We start from the raw sequence: 9258 nt of genomic DNA on the forward strand, positions 1-9258 counted from the left end.
TTTTTGGGGTGGTGTGTGTTTTTTTTTTTTTTTTTTTTTTTTTTTTTTTTTTTCATACCTAGCAAGGTAATTTTCTCTTATTACCTAGGTACGTGTCTTGTTTTCTTATTTCGTTACAGTGTATTTAAAACTTTGTTATTTTCATTTTTACACTTGTTGGACTGAAAAATTTATGGAAACTTTTTTTTTATCTACACTTTATGTAGTGGCGTCTGGGGTATCCCAGTACCTAATGCCTAGTATATCCATCATGAAAAGAGAACTTTTCTCTTTCAACGTGACACTAGGAATCTTTCCTTTTCTCTTTTTATTTGTCCGTCCTTCCTTTTTTTATTACAATAGTAATAAAAAGGTATGAGGGACGGACTATTGTATTCGCTTCGGTGTCGTCTGTCTGTCACTCTGTCTGTCCCCATAGAAGGACTTATCCAAACCTGGTCGACCTTTGTGGCAATAGGAATCTTTCCTTTTCTCTTTTTATTTAGGACTTTGGCGAGCACCTTCAAAGAGGTGTTTTCCTCTGCCCTGAAGCTCGGACAAATGGCATTTGTCTTCACGAAAGTCTGACATTTCCCTTTATGGATGGATGGTTCTTTTCTGTTTAATGCTGTCCATTTGTGACATCAAGCATTATGCTAAACATAGTTAAAATTCCTTCTTTACCTACTTATCTTCAATCCCTGTTATAGGATCGACCGAGAACACGTTATTGGTTGCTTTTAACCTCTTTTTATTAGCTACGCCACGCCACTGCTTAAACGAAGTAAAATGTACTCCCTTGTACAATTTACTCTAAGAACCTATCTACATTAATTTTATCGCACTAGGTAGGTACTTACCAAACATTGTAGTTTTATCTTAGTAATTTCATCTCTGGAGGAATGGAAATGAGAATAGGTAATTATTACAGATTTTTATCGTGCTTTTTTAAGGGAGTTTTTCATTGTCTCTTTTTTCCAATGGAATTCAAATGAGTCAACCAGAAATATGTTTCCATCTGCCTCGGTGGCGTAGTGGTGAAGACACTCGCCTTGTAAATAGGAGGATGCGGGTTCAATCTCATCCGGGGTATGGAAATTTATTCTCATTTGTTCTGAGGGTTTATCCTCATTTATTTTAGAATCGAGCTCTAAGGGTTAGACGGTAGAGAAAGCCTCCGGGCTGATTTCATCTATAGTGGTTAATATTTGATAATATTATTTATTAATAATATAATAGGTACTTCTAATTTATTCTTCTTGTGAAAATTTTCTAGATGACATATCTAGGGACTATATCATGTGCTAAAATTATGATTAAGGCTAAAAAAGATTTAAAAAATGCTTAAAACTTGGAACTATGAACATGATGTTACATGAACATGATGATAAAAATGGTAATAAACTGTATGGGTACCTATGTATCTAAAAATTTATACAAACATTATTTATAGAAAAACTTTTGGGCAGTTATGTTTATTATGTTTGTGAAAAATCGTGAATGGAGCAATGGCTTATATGTGTATTTTTTCTAAACCACTTACTTACATATAATTAGGCTTGCCAAATATCCAAAATGTCGATTCGGGACGCGAATCCGTGAACATAATTGCCAAATACGCGAACATAATCGCGAAATCCGCGAACATAATCGCCAAATCCGTGAACAAAATCGCCAAATCCGCGAACATAATCGCCAAATCCGCGAACATAATCGCCAAATCCGCGAACATAATCGCCAAATCCGCGAACAAAAACGCGAAATCCGCGAACATAATCGCGAAATCCGCGAAAAAAATCACCAAATCCGCGAACATAATCGCGAAATCCGCGAAAAAAATCACCAAATCCGCGAACATAATCGCGAAATCCGCGAAAAAAATCACCAAATCCGCGAACATAATCGCGAAATCCGCGAAAAAAATCACCAAATCCGCGAACATAATCGCGAAATCCGCGAAAAAAATCACCAAATCCGCGAACATAATCGCGAAATCCGCGAAAAAAATCACCAAATCCGCGAACATAATCGCGAAATCCGCGAAAAAAATCACCAAATCCGCGAACATAATCGCGAAATCCGCGAAAAAAATCACCAAATCCGCGAACATAATCGCGAAATCCGCGAACATAACCGCGAAATCCGCGAACATAACCGCGAAATCCGCGAGCATAATCGCGAAATCCGCGAACAAAATCGCCAAATCCGCGAACAAAATCGCCAAATCCGCGAACATGATCGCGAAATTCGCGAACATAATCGCGAAATCCGCGAACAAAATCGCGAAATCCGCTGAACGGGACGCCGGGACACCCCCTGAAATTCGGGACTGTCCCGGCCAATTCGGGACGTTTGGCAAGCCTACATATAATGATTTCTCCTTTTCCCATCTCTCTCCCTCCTCTGGGATGAAGGGCACATCACGTGCATCAGATCGGTACCGCCCGTCACCCATCCAAACGTTCACCATTCTCACCAAGTGTCCAGGTCACGTGTGCCCCATTCGTTTTCTTTTCCCTCCATCATCATCAGCATGTACTCTCTATAATATTATTCTTCTACTTCTTTCCTCTTTGCCTTCTCCTCCTCCTCCTCCTTTTCCTCTTTTTTTTTGCCTTTTTTGTTAGTTTTATATTGTTTCCCATCATATGGGGTGGATTGGCTCTCTTAACTTTTGCCCTTTACTTTGTTCGTACCCTCGTGGCCTCGTGTTTATCAGCTTGGTCTTCTGAAGTGAATAGTTTTTATGAACGCCTGTTTTTACTCTCGTGTATGCAATGTGCTAAACAAGGAGTAAACACATAGGTTTCAATTAGGTCTGTATATATTTTCTTCATACGAAGGAAATGTTTGAATTTGAACTTAATTTTACAAATGTTCTTCCTCAGGATCAGTTTTATTATTTTATGTTGCTTCTGGGATTCGAACTGTAGTCCTCTCGGTTGTGAATCCAATGCCTTACTAACTGCACCACAGGGACTGTTAGGATGCATGAAGTTCCAGGTTACCACATGTGTTTCTACCTCTGTATATCGTTATCATTCAATGGCTTCAAAAATAGACATGGCCTGATGATGCGCCGAGTATGGCTATGGAGGTTTTCTTTATTCACATCCATTTTTATAAAGCTCCAAGCTCCTTATTGTGGACACAGTCTTTTCATCTACTCCCACTTAGTTTTTCCTTGATATTTCACAATATGTTTCCTGTTTATATTTCATATTTCCTCTAAACTCAAAAGAGAAAAAAAAACAAAATAACAAGCCCGACAAGACTTTGTGCAAGTTCTTTCGAGTGAAATAAATTGTTTTTTCCTCTCCCGTTCTCCCCATGATGCATTCCAGGTAGCTCATAGCTTGTGCTTGAATTCATTGCAAGAATTCCTTAGAAATAAATTCTATACACTAGTTGAAGAGCTTGTTACGCAAATAAGTCTTGCACACGAACAACGGATTTTTCATCGTTGTGTTCTTATTGTGATGGGAAATAATGTAAAGAAAATTGTAAAGATTGTGGAGAAAAGAAATATTGGAATAAACTTGAACCCAGGAGTATGGGGAGAGAACAAAAGAATAAGGGAGGTAACTTAATAAACGAGTACCTAACCTTATGTATATAAGATTTATTTATTTATCTATCGTATGACATATATTTTTACAATATAAAATACAAGATACAAGAAATTATAAAGACAGAGGTAAACTATTAATATAGGAAATAGCACTATCTGTAGCGGTGAAGAAATCGTCTATTGATCCAGAGTACGATGTCCAGACAATCAAATACGACCTATGATCTCCTGGTAATTTACAACTATACTAGATGCCTTATGTATTTAAAATGAAATAATGTATGTAGATAATAATGTAAGGTACCCTTCACGGCCGAGTGGGTATCACACTAGGCTTGTACGTCGGAGGTCCCGGGTTCGATTCTCGGCTGGGTTGAATTTTTTTCAGCTTTGTGCTTCGGGTCTCATCTGAAGAGAGAGGGAAAGAGCAGGTTGCATGGGGCAAAAGGAGGAAGAGGAAGAGAAGAAAAAGTAAAAAAAAGCACGGAAGAGAGAAAAAAAGCAATTTTCAAAAAAAAAAAAAAGACAGAGCTTTGCATGCATAATATGAAATAATTTAATATTCACAAAAAAAAAGTCTGAGGGATAAACGGTTTTCTCTGCAGATGATCTTTTCCGTTTCTATTTCAAAGCTTTTCATGCAACCCGTCCACAGTTTCCATATTAATGTGCAGCCCGTCCATATCCACAATCATATTAATGCGAGCTTCATGTCTCGAATGCCAAAGTACTCATGGACACTGTGATGTGAGAGAAAATGAGGAATTTTTCAGAGAAATCTACTCATGTAAAAAAAAAAAAAAAGCTACAGGATGGGGTAAACCAGCAATTTACCCAAGTGGGTGCATGGGGGAAAAAGCAGTCTGCAAACCTCTGGTCTAAATGCCATACTGGTCTATAAATTCTATTCCAAGTCTATAAAGAACCCAATGGACAGGCAGGGGGCGTTACTAACATATAGGTCACTCCGATTGCAATATGTACTCTAACATATGGTCGTTAAATGAACGTAAGTTTTATGTTGTTTTAGTATTTAGTTGGTGATGTTAGTGTTGTTCTTGTTGTTTTTCTTCTTCTTCTTCTTAGGAAAAGTTTACCGTATAATCGAACCCGCGTCCTAGCTCTTACAAGGCAGACGCGCTATACCCTCCAAGCTTATAACTGGATTCCAAATTGAATTGAATGTGTTCAGTAGGTAGTTCTCAAATTCTCAAATATCAAATGGTCCGGAAAGGTTGTGTCTGATGGTATTAGTGGTCTGACACTTCAAAAAGGTCAAGAACCCCTTGAAAAAAAAAAACTAAAGTTCCGGAGCCCCAATCGAATGACTGGGTTCAGGAACTCTAATACGAAGCTCTTTAAAATAGCATTCCAACACCCTAAATCACTAGAATTGATCGAATAATAGTGTTCTGCCAAGCCCAGTTTCCTACAACTTGTGGTATCCTATATATTTATTTTTTTTCTTCTTCTCAGTGTGTATGTGTACTAGAAAGATAACAAGAACCATACGAAATAGAACAGATAAGAACCATTCATACTTGATAACTCTAAAGTGAAACATGAATGAAAGTTCAAACCACGACACTATTCCGACAAACACCAACACCAGTGCCAAGTGCTAACTTTCAATTCAAAGTTCATCAGGAGTGAGACTTGGTGCCAATGTCATGCAGATTCAATTCAGATCAGACGCGTAGAGAAAATCGGGCGTTAAGTCACTTCGAGCTCTTGATGTTCGCGCTCCTTCCGGCACTTTTGATGGTGTTACTGTAAGGGACTTGCACTTTAACCAGACCAAGACTTGTTGGACCTATTCATTTGAGAAGGGGGAGTCAGAAAAATCCTCCAAGACTTCGGAGTACGAAAAGATTGGCAGACCATCGCACAGGACAGACACGAATGAAGAAGGCAGATCAGTGAAGTCAAGGACCCTTGCTGTCTGTGAAGACTATGAAGTAAGTATGCAAGTCCTTCCTAGACAATCAATCCCACTGTTCTTGTTCTTTCCGTTTCACATTCCTCCAATAAAACTTTAGGAAGACAAAACAATAAACACGGGAAACTTTTCTGGATCCGAAAGAGTCAGTTCCAAGAACTTGGAGCAGAAGAAGCAGTTCCAAGAACTTGGAGTCTCCACTGTTCATTGCAACTGTTGCAAATCTAACTTTCACGTAGGCTGCAACCTCTGCGCCTCGTTAGAAACTAATGGCGTGTGAAATATGTCTTCATTTTATATTTTGTCAACAATGAATGCAAAATATTGCATCCCGTGTCCCTTTTCTAGCTTAAGAATCTGTTTTCTAGCTTCACATAGTAAAATGGAATCTGTTTACTGAAGAAGTAATATTTGTGGCAAATGTTGGTCCTTGCTGGTCACAATGTCTCTGTGACCAACCTATGACCAACCCAAATTTATGAGGGGATTAAGAACTAGGTATAGGCATCCAACTGATCAGCAGTACCTAATATACATAGCTTTGTATGCCAAATAGGTTTCTATTGGAGAAGTTACCCCTCGGTCTACAATATTCATGTCGTACGGTGTGTTTCAGAATGCTCAAAGTCAATGCCAGAATAATCTCCAAGCATTCTCAGAGGTTACCAAACACTCCAACATGAGTACATGAGATTATAGACCAGGGATTAGGGGCTCTATGACCTAGATATCCAATAAGGTAGCAATAGAAGGACCATATACTGCATAGGAGGAACTCCATTCCATATCTGAATGCTTCTAATGTATCTAGCTAGAATATCTAGATGCTTGCAGATATGAACCTCTATTATAATGCCTTCAACAATGAACTCAAATTCTGCAAACTACATATTGCAGCTTTACCTGGAGATACAATGACCTACCTAACAATACATGAACCTACCTAACCAGTATGCCAAAGATGCATAGATATGAGTAAAATAGACTAAAATATAAAATGTGTACATACTCACTAGAGAGCCTCTGTTCTCTTTTGTGTTTTGTGGCATGAACTGCATAGAAAGTTTGTGCCTACATTCCTATGTCTAATTATAATGCCTTCAACAATGAACTCAAATTCTGCAAACTGCATATTGCAGCTTTACCTGGAGATACAATGACCTACCTAACAAAACATGAACCTACCTAACCAGTATGCTAAAGATGCATAGATATCAGCAAAATAGACTAAAATATAAAATGTACATACTCACTAGAGAGCCTCTGTTCTCTTTTGTGTTTTGTGGCATGAACTGCATAGAAAGTTTGTGCCTACATTCCTATGTCTAAATTCCAGCACGTTACGTGGTTTAACAAAGTGAGGTCCAAGTATTGACTTGACGATTTTGCATGTGGTTTGTTTGTTTTAGGATAATATATATTATTGAAGAAGCTGTCCAACTTTTAATGAAACAAACATTGTAAGGACATTTTCTCAATAAGTTTGGCGCTCTATCCGGCCTCTAAGGACCAGTAGGGTTGCTGAGTTTGTTAAACAATTCACTGAACCACTATCTACAAATACTATGTAAATAGTTAAATACCACCTACTAGATAGGTATGTACAAATAAAGCTCTCTTAAAAAACTGGCGCAGTGGTTAAATTTTTGCAGAACACACATAATTATGATGAAGATTTCTTTCTTGGAGTACTTCAGCACTTGCAATACAAATATATTACCAACAGGTCTGAAGATTGCAAGATTTGACTATCTGAAGTAAGATTGCAAGAACTTCCTGAAGTGTGAAGAAGAGTAATGAGAATTCAAACTAGTACCAATTCGTGCATGTCCTTATGATTCTAGAAGGTGAGTTATCATTCTATTGCTTAGAATTTAGTCTATTCTATTCTAGAATCTATTCTATTCTATTCTATTCTAGAATCTAGTCGGCCTGTATTTTCTATTCAAGGATGGATCAAACCTACGGAACATTGAGTTTTGACTGATTGATAGAGGGAACAATAAGGTCTTATCATCCCGAAATCGAAGAGAGAAGGAAGACAGAATGGAAGAAAGCCAGCCGTTCCGAGAACGTTGAAGATATAAAAAATATTGGGAAACTGTTTATTTGATGATGTACTATCCAAGACGCAGCCGCTAGCTTGGTAATCAGGAGAGCATCGGTTCCTTCCTAGACGAGGAATGGAAATTTGTCTCGGTATTGATTGAGAGTTTGACCACAATAATTCGTATATAAGCTTAACGCAACTTTTAGGGCTGTTTGCCCTACACCCAAGCCTGAGAGTGGGCTTTTTGTGGACGAGAATTCGGAAAAAAATCGGATGGAACTCACGACAAATCGGAACGGGCTCTTACAGGAATACAAGCTGAGCAGGATTTGTACATACCTATAACACTTACTTACATGTGAATACATAGCAAATTATTTTATACATAGATACATACATATTCATATATGTGAATATATAACAATATATGTGAATATACCTATAACAATAGGATTCATAACGATACATGTGAATAAACAACACAAGTGTAAAGTCACGTGACAAATACAAACATGGGTGTATTTATTCTATATCCTGTTCTTATTTCTTTTACATAACAGGCCGGATAAGTGTTAAGAGTTTTGCCAGCCTAGTTAGCAAGGAGCAAGGTTGGTGTTGGACGGCTCACATAACAGGCCGGATAAGTGTTTTTGCCAGCCTAGTTAGCAAGGAACGTTGGTGTTGGACGGCTTACATAACAGGCCGGATAAGTGTTAAGAGTTTTGCCAGCCTAGTTAGCAAGGAACGTTGGTGTTGGACGGCTCACATAACAGGCCGGATAAGTTTTAAGAGTTTTGCCAGCCTAGTTAGCAAGGAACGTTGGTGTTGGACGGCTCACATAACAGGCCGGATAAGTGTTAAGAGTTTTGCCAGCCTAGTTAGCAAGGAACGTTGGTGTTGGACGGCTGCCTTGTAAATGCCTTGTAGATCGCAAAATTCGATTCCCACCCGGGACCTTGTGCTTGTAACATGTAAACAATTTGTTTTGAGTTGAAATACATGAAATCTTGAAACTTGACCCGGGCCGTAAAAGGCTGTAAAGGGCTGTTTGCCCCTACACCTAAGCTTTAGGGTGGGCTTTTTGTGTGCTTCCGCCTGGGCCGAACTTTATCCTAACGTTAAGGTTCTTCTGGAAACGGGTTACTATGTCAAGTAACATGATAAAGAATGATAGGTATGTACTATGTTTTCACTTGACAAATATATATTTGTCAAGTGAAAGGTTCGTTCGTTAAGGTTCGTTCTCGGAGTGGCTCTATCGTCCCATGTTCTCCTCTCTTCGGTTTCGGGTCGATAAGACCTTCGTTGTTAGGTACAGTTTTCTCTATCAAGTTAAGGTACAGTTTTCTCTATCAAGTTAAGGTACAGTTTTCTCTATCAAGTTAAGGTACAGTTTTCTCTTTTACGTCACAGGGCAGAATGGGTGCTTCTTTTTTGAAAGTGTAAAACAGTGAAGTTGCACAAAGCCTCTATCGCTATTTTGAAAACTGTGTGTACTTTGAACAAGCAATGATATAGAGGCCTTTTAGAACATTTGGTCCTTTGAAAACATTGATTACATTTAGTGCAATGCGAATTACCAGCAAGTTCTCACAAATAGGTACATCAGCTAATATGTATTACCTACTCTTTGAAGTCCTTCTGTATTTTCATTTATGCTCTGTGAAGTGTTTGAGCCGCAGCTAGGGGCGATTGCACGTTATTGTTCAACAGAATTAC

This window comes from Diaphorina citri, unplaced genomic scaffold, assembly GCF_000475195.1.
Source record: "Diaphorina citri unplaced genomic scaffold, Diaci psyllid genome assembly version 1.1 scaffold314, whole genome shotgun sequence".
Lineage (NCBI taxonomy): Eukaryota > Metazoa > Arthropoda > Insecta > Hemiptera > Psyllidae > Diaphorina > Diaphorina citri.